We start from the raw sequence: 14,983 nt of genomic DNA on the forward strand, positions 1-14,983 counted from the left end.
GCCACAATGGAGGAAAATAAATTTTAATAGGGTAGCATAGCAGCTGTAAGTGTGCAGGGAGCTAATTTAAACCATACACTCTTACCAGTCTGCCTTGAACATTTATTTATGTGAAATATCCTAAGTGAGATGTAGTTCCTTCTGGTTGTAATTCTACTAAGTTTTTAAAGGTGAAAGTTTATCTGATAACCTACAGGGGTTTTTTGGGGTTGTTTTTTTTTTTTTTGGTTGGTTGGTTGTTTTTTTGGGGTTTTTTTTTTGTTTGGTTGGTTGGTTGGTTGGTTTTTTCCCCCATCATAAGCCTTCAGTTGAAGGGGATTTTCAGCAACTTCTGCAGTTGGTTGGGCTGGTGTTTCTGACCTGGAGGCAGTAGATGCCACATCCCCTGTGGTGCTCAGTGAAAGTTCAGAACATATCTTTACATAATTTCATTCATTTCTTAAATTCAATGGTTTCTAAGGCCCACTGTGGGAATTACAGCAGCTGATTTGCTTCCAGAATGGTTATTATCTGTATCTCAGATTATAAACAATTACTAATTAAATAATAGTTCTCTTTCCCTCAAAAGAGACCACGCTGGCAGAATGGAATGGCCACTTCCTATGGGAGATGTTGAAAGGGAAGGGATTGAAGCAGTGAGTTTGGTGTTTTGGGGTGAGAGGGGTGTTTTGGTTGGGAAAGAAAGAACAAGGACACAGCAGCCTGAGTTACCTTTTAACAACATATCTGGAATGACCAAGGAGCAGAGTGAGGGAATATGAATCTTGGGTTCAAATTGCCAGAACAGAGCAACCTGCCACAAGATTGCTGTAGGAAGAAGGCAAAAAACATAGATGAGGAAGCCTGAGCTGCAGAAGTTTTTTGGTTTCTGACCATTAAGGCACTGAAAAAAACTACAGAGACCTCAGGAGGAGTCAGACTTTGATGGAGACAATTTCCATCAGTGCTGCCATCAGACCTTGTCTTGTGTGCAGCTGTTTTCAGGCTGCTCTGTAGGCACCAGTCAGATGTCCATACAGTAATTATGCCTTTCCTGGGCCCATGCCAACCTCAGGGAGGTCAGTAAGGCCAAGTGCAAGGTCCTGCACATGGGAAGGGCCAATCCTCAGCACAGATAAAGGCTGGGAAAAAAATTGCTTGAGAACAGCCCCGAGGAGAATGATTTAGGGTTGCTGGTTGATGAGAAGCTCAACATGAGGTGTCAGTGTGTGCTGGCAGCCCAGGAAGCAAACCGTGTCCTGGGCTGCATCCCCAGCAGGGTGAGGGAGGGGACTGTTCCCCTCTGCTCCACCCTGGTGAGAACCCCATGCAGGGATGGCTCCAGCTCTGGAGCCCCCAGCATAAGAAGGAAACAGAGCTGTTGGAGTGAGTCCTGAGGAGGCTGCAAAGATGATCCAAGTGCTCTGGAAGCTCTGTTCTGGATACAGGCTGAGTTGGGGTTGTTCTGCCTGGAGAAGAGAAGCCTCTGGGCAGGCTTGAGAGCACTTTCCAGTGCCTGAAGGGACTCCAGGAAAGCTGGGGAGATTTAGATTAGAAATTAGGAAGAAATTATTTGCTTTGAGGGTGCTGAGCCCCTCTCCAAGGTATCCCAGAGAAGCTGTGGCTGCCCCATCCCTGGCAGTGTCTCAGCCCAGGCTGGATGGGGCTTGGAGCACCCTGGGCTGTGGGAGGTGTCCCTGACCATGGCAGGGGGGTTAGAACTAGATAACCTATAAGATCCCTTCCAACTCGTGCCCGTCTGTGATTCTGGGACAGTGGGACAACACAGAGGGGTTTTATAAGCTCAGTGCCCCTTAAGAAAAGCCACAGCGGGTCAGGTCAGTTCAAGCTCACAGCACCTGCAGGATGCTGCAAGAGTTTTTATGGACTGTCAGGAAACAAAGACTGGGGGTGCAACTACTTCATTACCAGAGCATCACGTCATGCTCTGTTAGGACATTCAGGGAGGTGGATTTGAAATTCATCTTCACCATTTGAAGGGAAAAGAAGTTACTTCATTGCATTTCACAGAAATCAGTATTATTCCAATTTTAAAACTAATCTGTTTTGGCTGCGGTCTTGTCTGCCATTCATGAACATTTGTGCCAGTAAAACCAGATTTGGAAGCTGTCTGTCCAGAGTTTAAATGGGGAAGTACGTGCATTCACACTGGACTGAAACAGGAACCTTGTTCTTTGGGGATGTAAACAACAGATGTGATGGACCTGTTTTGTCACAACTGTTTTGCAAGCAGCTTTTCTGATTCCACAGAGTTATTTTGTTTTTCATAAAACATAGAGTACTTTAAAATTGAAGCTGAACTCAGGGAGGCTGCATTTGATTCAGGGATATTGTGAAAGCAATAAGAAGAGGTTTAAAAAATCGGCAGTTTTCTGAAGATTATTTGCTCAGCTCTACTATTAATATTGTTTTGTTTGCCAGACTGTGATCAAAAACATTTGGCAGGCAAGACTGGGTTGGGAAAGTGAGCCAGTAGAGTTGAGCTATCATCTCAGTACATACAGAAAAACTGCTCTCTTGGCATGGAAAACAGACTGTTTACAGAAATAATAAACATGCCCTATGAAATTATGTTCCTTCTCTCCAAAATCATGGAAGGTCACAAGACTTTGACCCTACAGAAGGAGAATAACACTTTATGAGACTTCTGTCAAAGCACATGATAAAAAATAAATACACTATAATAAAGAAGTGTCAGCCTGATGGCTCAAATGTGCCTTCCTAACATATTCTGTCTCCTGTCTGTACGAGGCAGTATGTGTTCTGCCAGGCAAAGGAAGCCCATCTGGAGGGGATAGCAAATCAATCAATTTTCTTGACACATCAACTCTAATTAACTTTTGTTTCATCTCCCAAGTAAACCTTGTAAGCAGTAAAATGTGTCAAAGTAAAATGGAATGTATTCAAAAGTGTCATTTGCAAAAATCCTTATGGTGATTCAGCTGCTGGATAGAGCCCCAGATGCTGAGTATCAACCAGGAGTAAGAGATTCATCTGGCCAAGACTTGTTTTTTTTCTGAGCCCTGGTGAGAGATCAGGGAGCTATAAGCAAGGAAGAAGGTGGTGGCTGGCTACCTCAGGAGCTGGAGGTGGAGCATGTTCAGCACCAGCGCCAACAGCCCCCAAGGGCTGCAGTCTCACCTTCTGTCAGCTCTTTGGGATTTCCAGGTTCATTCTATTTGGGTTCCTCCTTCCTCCCCCATAAAGCTGTTTATTTAAATTCTGCTGTGTAAACTCCAGGTATGAAAGTGAGAGAAATCTTGCTCCTTCTCGAGAGCCCAAGCAGAACAACACATTTTCCCAGTGTCACTGGAAGCTGTTGGGTGGGGACCCTCAGTCAGCTGTTCCTAGCACTGCCTCTTGCAAAGTGGTGACTGACAGAAACCATCTGGTGATCTTGGCCACCAACTAAACCAGCTGCAGGTGTTCCCCCATGGAAGTTTGTCTGGGGCAGTCTAACATCAGGTAGCATTTACATCTGAGAACTGGAACGAGGGAACCACGAGGCCTTTTCACTCACCAAAAGCTGCTCCCCAGCTAAGGGCTGCCTACCACCAACCTGCCCACAGCCTGACTGTACCACAGCATCTCTGACTGGGACCTGCCTGTCACAAAAGGCTCTTGCCAGTAAGGGAGAGAGACAGCCCAGGAGTCACAAAAGACAATATTTGAGTTGTAGGAAGATAGTTTATTTGTTATAGGTTTCACATGAGAATCTCCAGTGACTACATGTGGAACCAAGGAAAATCACCTTTAGGAGGTTAATCTTTGTTAACAGATCCCTTCTCCCCTCCCCTAATTACTTTCAGAGCTATTGCCTTACATTCTCCCCAGCTGCCTCTGCCAGTGTTTGCTCTCAAGCTGCTCCTTACCCAGGCACAGCAGCCCAGGGAGCAGGAGCAGGAGCTGTGCTCACCCGTGCTGTCCTGGAGCCCAGCCTGCAGAGCTGCAAATCCAGGAGGGAAGCAGGATGAGCATTACACCTGGGCCTGCCCTGAGCTCCTGCTGCCACAAACACAAACAGTGTCTTGTTGAGCTGGGTGACTGAAAAAAACAAAGTCAAGAAGTGCAGACTTTTGAATCGATGCTGTTGGGCTCGCTGTGGGCTAACACCAGTGTCATGCAGCCAGTAGGCATTCCTCTGGCACCCCTCTAGATCATAGGAAGGAGAAGGTTGTCCTCTCACAAGCAGCACAAAACCAGCCCAATGATCCCTGTTTTGAAACTCTGCCAGTACAGCTTGTGCATGTGCAGAATGTAAAAGTTAAATTTATAAAGCTTGAGATCTCAGCCTGCTGGGGATGAGTGTGCAAGTATTTGGCTTTGGGTCCATCTCCCCCTCACCCCATAAAACAGTTTAATCCAGAAAAAGAAAGAGAGAAAGGGAAAGAAAAAAGGAGAGAGGAGAGGAGAGGAGAGGAGAGGAGAGGAGAGGAGAGGAGAGGAGAGGAGAGGAGAGGAGAGGAGAGGAGAGGAGAGGAGAGGAGAGGAGAGGAGAGGAGAGGAGAGGAGAGGAGAGGAGAGGAGAGGAGAGGAGAGGAGAGGAGAGGAGAGGAGAGGAGAGGAGAGGAGAGGAGAGGAGAGGAGAGGAGAGTCTTCATTTGCTGGTAGTTCAGATTCTGTTTAGTTATAACTCACAATGCCAACACATAAGAATTAAGTTTAGTAGTTCATAAATTATACAACACACATCATGTACCTTTGTAATCTGTCTTGCACATAGTCTATATGAAGTACTAACACCAACATCTAAACAAAATACAAAGTCCCCATAGGCAGTTTTAAGCCTCAGCTGTACAGTTTTTCTGAACTATTTTGGCTATAGATGTGATTTTTCACCCCTGTGCCCTCATATGGTATTAATTCAATTGTTTTATGTGTTATACATGCATAAGAACTAGAAGGGGTTTCCTTCAACAACAAACACTGAGGATAAAAAGGTTGGTGTTTATAAAAATGTCAAACTCAAAGGCTCTTCCATAACTTGTTAGGGGATTGCTATCATTTGAGACTCAAAAGCCAATCATTCAAGAAGTCCTCCAGAGAGAAAAGCTAATCGTGAGTTTCCACAGGCTGATCCCTCAGAAGAGCATCAGCAGCAAGCGTGCTGAAAGAAGATCAGAGAAACTTGGATCTAGTTTAAAAGATCCGAAAAAGGTCTGTTGGGTGATTCAGCTCAGGCACGTAGCTCTTGATCAGCCTCATGCTTGGTTTGTGTGTGGAAGCTTGGTACAAAGCAGCTCCTCATGCAATGGTCTCTTTGCTGAGAAGTGTTGCTGACTCAACTCTGCCACTCTTCCATAGGCAGGGTGGCAAATGAGAAATCGTTAAAAGACACGGGGCTGTCAGAGGTCTCTGCCATCTATCTGCAGCTCTGGGGATGTGCTGGAAGGCAGAGCTCGGTCACAGGGTGCGGCTGCAGAGATTTCAAAGTCATTGGGCCTGACCAGCCTCCTCCCTTGTAATCAAATATCACCAAGATACAAATAAATGTAGGAGAAAGGAGGTTTGTGTAAAAGCTTCCAAATTAAAAAAAAAAAAAAAAAAAAAAAAAAAAAAAAAAAAAAAAGGACTTTGAAACTTCTGCCTCAGTTAAAGATGTGATTTCCACAGGAACACCTTTTGTACAGACATGTCAGAGCTTTGTAAGGTGAAAGATTTTGATGGGAGTGAGGAGGACCAAACCCACTTCTCCTGGGGTTGGAAAGGGAGTGCTGGGGTACTGCTGTCTGGAGCTTCCCCAGGGTGAGATGATGTGTGGTTCGACAGGGAGCAGGGTCTGGCACAGGGTTGAGGAGATGCTCCTCTGTACTTCCCTGTGTCCCATTTTCTGTGCAACTGAAACATCAGCTCTTAGCCCTGGGGGCTGAGGAGGCAAGCAGGAGGTTCATGTCCAAGCAGGGCTGTGCAGGTACTTACAGGCTGTTTTTGTTGATCATCTGCAAGACCCAACGTCTGAAGTGTTGGATGTGCAGATGTTTTGGTATTGCCAGTTACATGCAAAAACTTCTCAGAAACAATTGTTAATGACTGCCCTTGCTAAATCCTCACTTTTTGTGTGCTCCTGTTGCTATTCACTTAACTTCACATTAAGTTGAACTTTTCCTTTTTGAACCAAGATCCTGTACTATTAATTACTTAATTAAAGAAGAAAAAAAAAAGTCTATTTAAACAGGATCAGCAGCTGATTCTTCTGGGTAAGTCAAGGGCCTAATTCTGGTATTAAAACTAGCGGCAAGCTTTTCATTAGTGTTGAACTGCCGAATCTGTCTTTAATATTAAAGTGTTTGCACTTTTTCCTCTTGACTCTGGTGTTGAGCACTGCCGTCTGAGAACAAGTGCCATGCAGCTGGGAGGCTCTGGTTGATGTGGCTCAGTGAGGAGTGCCAGATGTGTAACACAGCTGTGGAAAGGGAGGCAAAAAGGTCAGTCCTGCACTGCCCTGATGTGTGGCTTTGGGCCTGGCTATCACCCACTGCTGTTTCTGTGCTTTAAATTTGCTCTTCCATGACTCCCCCTGTTACACGGGATAATGTTTAGAAGTTAAAGGTCAAGTGACTCTCTCTTTTCCTCTGATTAATGTTCTTTCTGTCCCACAGTGTCCTTTTTTTGGATATTTTAACTGCAATCTGATGGCACCAGACTCTTTTCATCTGTGTCTAGTGACAAAACAAGGGGTAATGGTCACAAACTGGAAGCTCAACCAAAACATGAGGAGGAACCTCTGTCCTGTAAGAGTAACAGAGCACTGGAACAGGCTGCTCCCAGAGGTGGTGGTGTCTCTGGAGCCATCCAAAACCCCTTTGGATGCAGTCCTGTGGGATGTCCTCCTGGCAGTCCTGCTTCAGCAGAGGGTTGAATGAGATGATCCCTGGAGGTCCCTTCCAGCTCTTCTGGTTCTGTGCATCTGATGTTGGGTAAACCTGTCCTGGCAGGCAGCAGCTGGATTCCCTGATCCCCAGAGGGGATCCCTGACAGTCTGCATCCCACAATCTGGATAACCAACCCTCAACTCCTGTCCCACGGGAAGATTTAAACTGCTGCCCACAACACCCCCACCCCAGGCTGCTGCTGTGGCTGGTGTGGTGTGGGGAGCTGCGGGAAGGCTCCGTGGGGAGGTCCCCGTGGGGAGGATCCCGTGGGCAGGATCCGGTGGGAAGGATCCCATGGGGAGGATCCCATGAGGAGGATCTAGTGGGAAGGATCCCGTGAGGAGGATCCCGTGGGGAGGATCCCATGGGGATGATCCCGTGGGGATGATCCTATGAGGAGATCTCGTTGGGGGCAGGCGGGAGGTGCCGCCGCGGCCCGCAGCCGGCAGAGAGCGCCCGCCAGCCAGGCTGTGGCCATGGCCGCTCCTCCCGCGCTTCCCGCCCGACTCCTCCTTCCCCTCCTTCCCTAAGGGCTGCGGGGTCGGGGCTGCCGGGCTGGCGGGGCCGCGGTGGCTGTGGCCGGCGGAGGCTGAAGGGAAGCGGCGAGGAAGAGGTGTTGGAGGAGGGCGCAGAGCCGCGCAGATCCATCCGGCTGGCGCTCCGGCAGACAGATACCGGCGAGTGGCTGGAAATAAATAAAGAGCCCAGAAATTTGCATGCGTCGGAATGGATGCACGGAGAGCAAAGCTGTTTAAACTGACTGAGCAGCCATGGCCTTGTATGGGTTTGAAATTCTCTTCTAGGCATTGCCGTATCAGATAAAAGAACCATGGCGGCAGTGGATCCAGGGTTGGACTGGATGATCTCAGAGGTCCTTTCCAACCCGGCGGATTCTGTGATTCCATGATTCTATGAACTGCAGTGCAGGCGGTGGAAAACTGGGTTCTCGTTTCTCCTGAAGTGAGAAGCAGGGCTCCTTCTGGTGAGTTCCGTGTGAGAGCAACCAGAATTCCAGGTACCTGCCCCAGCCTTGGGCCCTTCCGACAGCCCCGCTCCCCCTCGGCACGGCTGTGGGTTGGGCCTGAGAAAGGTTTGGGGGTCACACTGAACACCAGAACCTATTGCACTTTCTTTAACATGGTAAAAACATCGTTTTTTCTTAAGGCCACTCATGGGGAGGCTTGTGTCTCTTATTAATCGTGTCTTAGGAAGGAGAGGAAATCTGCTCCTGCGATGTCGTGGGTTCCTTACAGCTTTCAGGTTGGTCATAAAGCCTGTGTACAGACCCAGGGTATACCCTGAGAGCAATTAATTTCTTCATACAGCTTGTTACCTTTGTGTGGACGTTGAAGGAATTAATAGCTGAAAAATCTCAAGGGGAATTTTGTGTGTGCAGATTGACTTCTGTTAACATTGCTTCTTTCAAAGTCTTTCATTAAAATACAGCCTTCATAATTCCCTGTCTCATTCTCCATTAGACAGGTCTGAGAATGGTAGGAAGAAAAAACTTACTTATTCCAGCTGAAGTGGGATACAAGAGGAGGAAGTTGACAACTGCAGAAAAATTTAACCTTTTCTTTTTCCATCCCAGTCTAAGTGAATCAATAGGATGAATTTTCCATAGATTTAAGTATCACAATATGGTGGGTTTGTGTCCAAAGACAGCTGGCAGCCTGAGCTGGGCAGGGTTGCTGCAGGGTGTGGGATCTGAGCTGGAGTGGACAGAGCTCCCATAGCCCCAGCTGCCTGAGTCCTCCTCTGGAGTTAACAGAGAAAATTGGACTTCATTTGATTGCAGTCCTCTGACCTGCAGAGCAGAGCCCTGGCCTGAGGAGTCATACAGAGGATACACAGGATTTCTGTGCAGGATTTTCACTCAGGTCATCTCACATCTCACTGGGGCTGGGGTTTGCCAAGGACACGTGTGAGTTAGGGAGCTCCCTGAGGTGAAAAATACTCCATGAGCCCACAGGTTCCTGCCATTTTTTGTGAAAACCAGGTTCTCTTAGACCCAGACCCTTCTCCCACTGAACTGGAGAGACCACTCCCTCCCATGTGTAACCAGAACACAGGTTAAACATTTTGACCTTGATATGCAAGCAAGACTTGTTCAACAAGTCACATTTTTAAGGACTTATTGATTTAAAAATATATATATATATCCATGGATATTAAAACAAATAGACTTTGAGGAACATAACACACGGCAATCCTGATCCATGTAGAGCAATTTATTGAAAGAAAGATTTATTTAAAGAAAGAGACATTACTACCTAGCCTGAGGTGCTGAATCAGACTCAGTTCCTGAGTGCCCCATAGCTGGGAACCAATGGATCTTTGGTTGCCTCCTGTTATTACCACTCCTGGCAGCAGGTAACTCCTGCCTGATTTCCCTCCATCCAGAGGAGCTGATGTTTCCAGGTCAGTCAGCTTGTCAGCTGGAATATCTGCATCAGTCTGTATTGCAAAGGGAAATACCTACAACTAGAAGCCATTCCGGCACCTGGTTTCTCATTTTTAGAACATTTAAATATTTTTTATTAGGGTGGGTTTCTTTTTTGGTGAACCCAAGCTGCAGCCCCTTCTCCTGTACCAGGGACAGTAATTTCTGTGGGAATGGGAAGAGACTCTGTTCCTAACCCCTGTTGCAGGAGCACTTTAAAGGTTTTGTCCCTGTATTTTACAACAAGATACACATATGAATCAAAAGCATGTTTAAGAAATAAACTAACAGAAAGGAGCCCTTCATCACTTAGTTATTCTATATTTTTAGGCATTTAACAGAAGCTTTTTTGTGTAATTTTCTCTCTGACTTAAGGGGTTTTAACTAGCCATGGTGGTGCTTGTGAGAGACTCGGGAGTCAGCTTTAATATGATTTTAATATGTATAAAACATCTTGTTATTTTTTTTTAAATAAAATGTTTCAATTAGCCATTATTGTGTTAAAGGACTTAAACATCTCCCTGCTGCTCTATAAACCCAAACTATGCTGATCTGATGTAGTACTTGAGAACTAGGAACCAAACCTGACTGGAGGCTAATCATTAAACTGAAATATGTAGGGTTTTTACTCTGCTTCTTCACTTTTAAGGAATGAAGGCCCCATCTCTGCACAGATGTAGTAATTAACATAATTTTATGAACTATAAACAGTCCCCTTCCAGTCAGTCGATGGTGTGTACTATGAGTAACCTAAGCACACAGTGAAGTGTTTACAGCACAGGGGCTAATGTGATATTCCTAAGGACATCCCCAGTTTTGCAGGAGGTGTGGGGATTGCTTGAATTTAAGCTAACAGAGATAAGGGCAGCTCACTGTTTTTTGCCTGAAACTCCTTTAGCATGTAGAAATGTGCAGTGCAGCCATAGGTGCTGCTTCAGGTTGTCGTGATGTACTGAACTAGCACATACTGTATGTATAACTTACCCTTTTGTACCCCTCCTAACCCTTTTACACAGCTTTTAACCATCACTTGCTCAACACATTTGTTACCTGCAGTTTCACACGTGCATCTCCACATCCCTAACTCTGATTTTAACAGTGCTGTGCCATGTGGGTTTTGGTGTGAAACTTTGGACTGGAAAAACCAGGGCCTGTGCACACCATCACACTGCTCCCTCAGGGCAGCTGTGGCTGGAGAAAGATGGAGAAAGATGGTTATAGAGGCTGCCAGCAAGGGAAAGTGTAAGTGCACTTGTCTGGTAGCTGGGACATGGGTTTCAGGGGCTGCAGCATTTTGGAAGTGCTGGGGAAGGAGCCTCCAATCTGCAGATCTCCTTATAACTCAAAATGAATTTGCAGAGAAGAGGCTGTCACAAGAAATTTTGTCCAGCCTGAAATCTCATCACGTTTGGGGCTGGTTACTGTTATTTCCGAGCATTGCATCTTTCAGCCATGAACGGGCTAATGATAATTAAATATTAATGAATTATAATTAATGAATTATAATTAATGAATAATTAAAACTAATGAATAAATAAACTTTTAAAATGCTATGTGTTAGAAATTATATATATACACAGGCTTAACATCTTCCACAATGTGTTTCTTATTCACTGTGCTCTTTTGACACTCTGCAAAAAAAAAGGATGCCAAGAAAAAGGTGTTGCAGTCAGAGGGACAGGGACATGGCTTCACGTATGTGACCCTCAGTGCGTGGTGTCCCCAGGTGCCAGTGATGGGGAGGGAGTTTCTGAGCTTGTGGTCTGTTTCGTTGAGCATAAAACTAAACGTATTCAAACCACAGCAGTTTTATGGATAGTTTCCTTATGCTTGTAAAGCTCTGGAACTGCTGGAGGACACCTGTTGTGATAGCTGGTGGCTGGTGATGCACCTCATCTGGCAGGGAAAACAAGGGGCTGGAGCCCAGGTCCCTGCAGCTCAAACCTAATTACATCCTCTAAACGTGAGTTTGAAGATAATTAAGTAGTCAAACTGTCTGATGAGGCCAGGTGTTTGCAGAAAACCATTTTTTAGAGGGATGCATGTTTAAATGCTGATGAAGCTTTACTCAGCCGTTAAACGTAATGTATTACTCAGAACTCAGCTATTCCCTCAGCCCCAGCTCTCCTTCCCAATTAGCCTCTGATGTCATGTTTTCCACTCTCTTCGTACCACTTTGTGGATTTCCTGAATATTAAGTGCCATAAGCATTGAGCGAGTCGGAGATGTCTGTAACTGACCCCCCCGTCTCGGACAGGCGGGAGGAGGGCAGGGGCTGCGGGGATGATGTTCCCGCAATGACAGGAGGGTCACCCCCGCTTTCCCGGGGACAGGAAGAGGGGCGGGAGACCCCCGGGGACCGGGACCACCCCCGGTACCGGGTTTGGCCTCGGCAGCAGGCAAGGGGTGGGAGTGCGGGGAGCATCTTGTAAATCTTTTTTAAAGGTAATGTTGGAAAAACAGAGAAATGTTTGGGTTTCATATGCATCGAGAGTCTGGATTTAAAAAGAAAGCAGTTATTAATTAATTAATCTCTGGTGGGAGCAGCAGCCAGCCCCAGCGCTGCGGGCAGACATAGGGCCGGGTTCGGTGGCAGGAGAGAGGGGGACACCCCCTGCTCCTGGCGAAGCCCAGACAACGATGTGAGAGCTCCGAGCTGTGCCCGGAGCCCCTGAAGGAACCGACCCGGGAGCCGAGACCGTGAGTGGTGTCCCGGCCCAGTCCCCGGCGCTGCGGGCCACCAGCTCACCTGTGCGGGGCTCCTGCCCTGCCCCTTGTATTTCCAAATATTTTCCCGAGCGAGATGTTTCCTGAGGGGTGCAGGAGGCAAAATGGTTTAGTTTCATTATTTTTTTTCGCGTTGCTGCTTCTGACTCCGAGAACTTGACTGAGGGGCCCTGAAGGTGCAGAATTAGGCAAAACTTTTCTTTCCCCCAAAACGGGGATGAAACGGCGGAACAAAATATTCCTACCCCAGGGAAAAAAATTTAGTCAGCGGGTGAACTTGTTCCCTTCTGCACAGAAAGTTTTCTCTAGTTGAAGTGTCATCCTTCCTGAGCTGCCCAGAAGAGGCATCGTTTGAGATATCTGAAATATAAAAATAAGCAAAATAAGCCTAAGAAAACGCTTTCTGCTTTTATAGAAAATCAACGTTAGAAGAACCTCTTAATGAGTTGGATGTCTTGTTACTTTCTTAAGCTAGTTACATGCATTTGTGTAAAACTATTTTTAAAATGTAGCTCTAGAAATAGTTTAAGTTTCTAGCAGTTATATGAAGTAGGTCCCTGGTGCAAGAGAAAAAGAAAAAAAAAACAAACAAAAAAACACAACAAACCACTCATCAAACGAGAAACATTTTTTGCAGAGAAAGTTGAATCCTTTAAGTAACTGGAAGAAAAGAAACGTGTACAATTTTGGGCCTGCGGCTTGTTCACCTAGTTATTCCCTAAAGCCCCGGGTATTTTGCAGAACTTCCTCTCCGAAATGATGCTATTTATGAAAACCGTTGTGTGAATTACTCTGGACTGTATCTGCCGGGTGGATTGTTGCAAAATAAAAGGGTGGGTTTAGGTGCTCTGTGAGAGCCCTGGATCTCGGTCGATTTCAGGTACTGTAAGAGTCACAGTTTTTAAAATATTGACTGCTCTGCGTTTAGAGTCATAGGATTTGCTTTGCAACGATTTTGAGTTATTGACTGTGAATGCAGGCAGATGATGAAGTTCACCCTTCTCTGCTTACCGCGCACCGTCCAAATATTACAATAGCAGCGTTTTCCATAAATGCTAATTTTTATTTTTTTAATAACCTTGGGAGCTGGAGGCCTGTTCCCAGGACGGGCTTCTGCTGCGTGATGCTTGGGCCAGCCGTGCCTGCCTGGCTGCTCGCAGAAATAGCCTCGGTGCAAATATTTCACGAGGTATCTAAAACCTTAAATTATCAAATGAATTAAATTATCAAATTATCACTTCATGGTGGCGATTCCCTACTGCACTAAACCTGACGTGCTCAGGGATTGTGGATAAATATTTACAATTATTAATGAGTTTTGTTTCATTTTAAAAAAATAGTCAAGGTGTGTGTGCGCGCTTTGACAGGGGAGTTTTGAATGTATTTTGCGCATCGAGCCTCGTAGGTGAGGTGTTTAAATAATCCGATGTGGATTTGTCTGCTCGCTTGAATGTGGCCCAAATTTTTCTCACTTTACTCCTCATTCCTTACAATAGCTCCAAAGGATTCTTTTGCCTCGGCCGTTAGAAATCAGCACCTTAGCGTGAAAATACCTTGTGATGCAAATAGAGGAGAGGGACAAAAGATGGGCGGAAAAAACCCCAAAACCCAGTAAGGAAACTGGGAGTGGGATTGCTCTGGTTTGGAGAGGCGCAAAACCTCGGTGAGGGCTCCGCGGAGCGCGGGGCAGGTGGGCGATGCTGCCCGAGAGGTGTCCTGGGGGAACGCGAGGTCGGGGCTCGGTAACTCCTTGGCGGTCCGAACCCTGCGGGCCATAGGGGAATAAACGACAGCCCCCGAACAGAAGTCAGGGGCTGACAGAGCGGGCTTCAGCCCGTTCCTGTTACACAGAGCAAGGGCCAGAATTTTAAACCCGAATAGACGTGGAGAAAACAGAAAAAAACAAAACAAAACCAAAACGTGCGGAACTGCGCGGTACAAGTGGCAATAAACATATGGAACGGGTTATCTGGGAAGGCAGGGGAAGTCCAGAGCATAAATTAATTCAAGAAACACCTCGTGTTTGTCGAATGCGATGGTTGGGTAGTCCGGCGAGCAGGCAGGACAACAGGGTTCCAATAACGCTGACAAGAGCAAGCAGCTCGGCCCCGTGTCCGCGATAGTTCCTGAAATCCCTCCGTGTATCCCTTCCGCCACTATTCAGTTAAAAATACCGGCCCGGTGGTCCGGAGCTCCGCAGATCCCAGCAGCCCGGACCTATGCCACCCCCCCTGCTGCCGAGGCCACCCGCGGGGTCCCAGTGTTTTTCGGGGCAGCTTTGGGCGCCGATTTCCCCAGAGTGTTGCGGGGCCGGGGTGCGGGGGGTGCTGGTCCCGCCGTGAGGAGGGGGCTGGACAGCCCAAAACCACCCCACTCTCTCTGCCGTGGGCATCTCCCGGCCCGGCTGCAGAGGCTTGTCCAAAATCATCCTCCCTCTATGATCCGCTGGTGCCTACATTTTTGCTGGGGGCTATGACGCTCTCGCACATAAATCTTGCACGAAGTACTTCAGTAATGAGTAGAAATCACTTACTAATTTTCAGATGGTTTGCGTGACACGGGCTACGGGGGAATTAAACGAATCCCGTTGTACTGAGCAAAATATTCGTGAAAAGTCTCTAGCAAGTCAAGAGAAACACTGTGCTACGTGATGTGCTTTGGGTTTTTGGTTTTGTTTTGTTTTGTTTTGTTTTGCTTTATTTTTCGTTCTTTTAATTTTTTTTACAGCGATTTGGCCAGGGCCTGAGTAACCCCAAAGCTGAGGCCTTCTGGCCGGGTCCCGTCGACGGGCAGCCCCGAGCCCAGACCCGCAGCGTGACCCCCGCCTCCTCCCGGGCTGCTCCGGGATGTGGCTCCCTTCACCGCACTGGAGCTGCACCGAGCCGGGGAGAAGGGGCTGCTAGCCCCCGGGAGGAGCTGGCCCCGGGGGCGGGCGGACGGG

The sequence above is a fragment of the Heliangelus exortis genome, chromosome 12, assembly GCF_036169615.1.
Source record: "Heliangelus exortis chromosome 12, bHelExo1.hap1, whole genome shotgun sequence".
Classification (NCBI taxonomy): Eukaryota; Metazoa; Chordata; class Aves; order Apodiformes; family Trochilidae; genus Heliangelus; species Heliangelus exortis.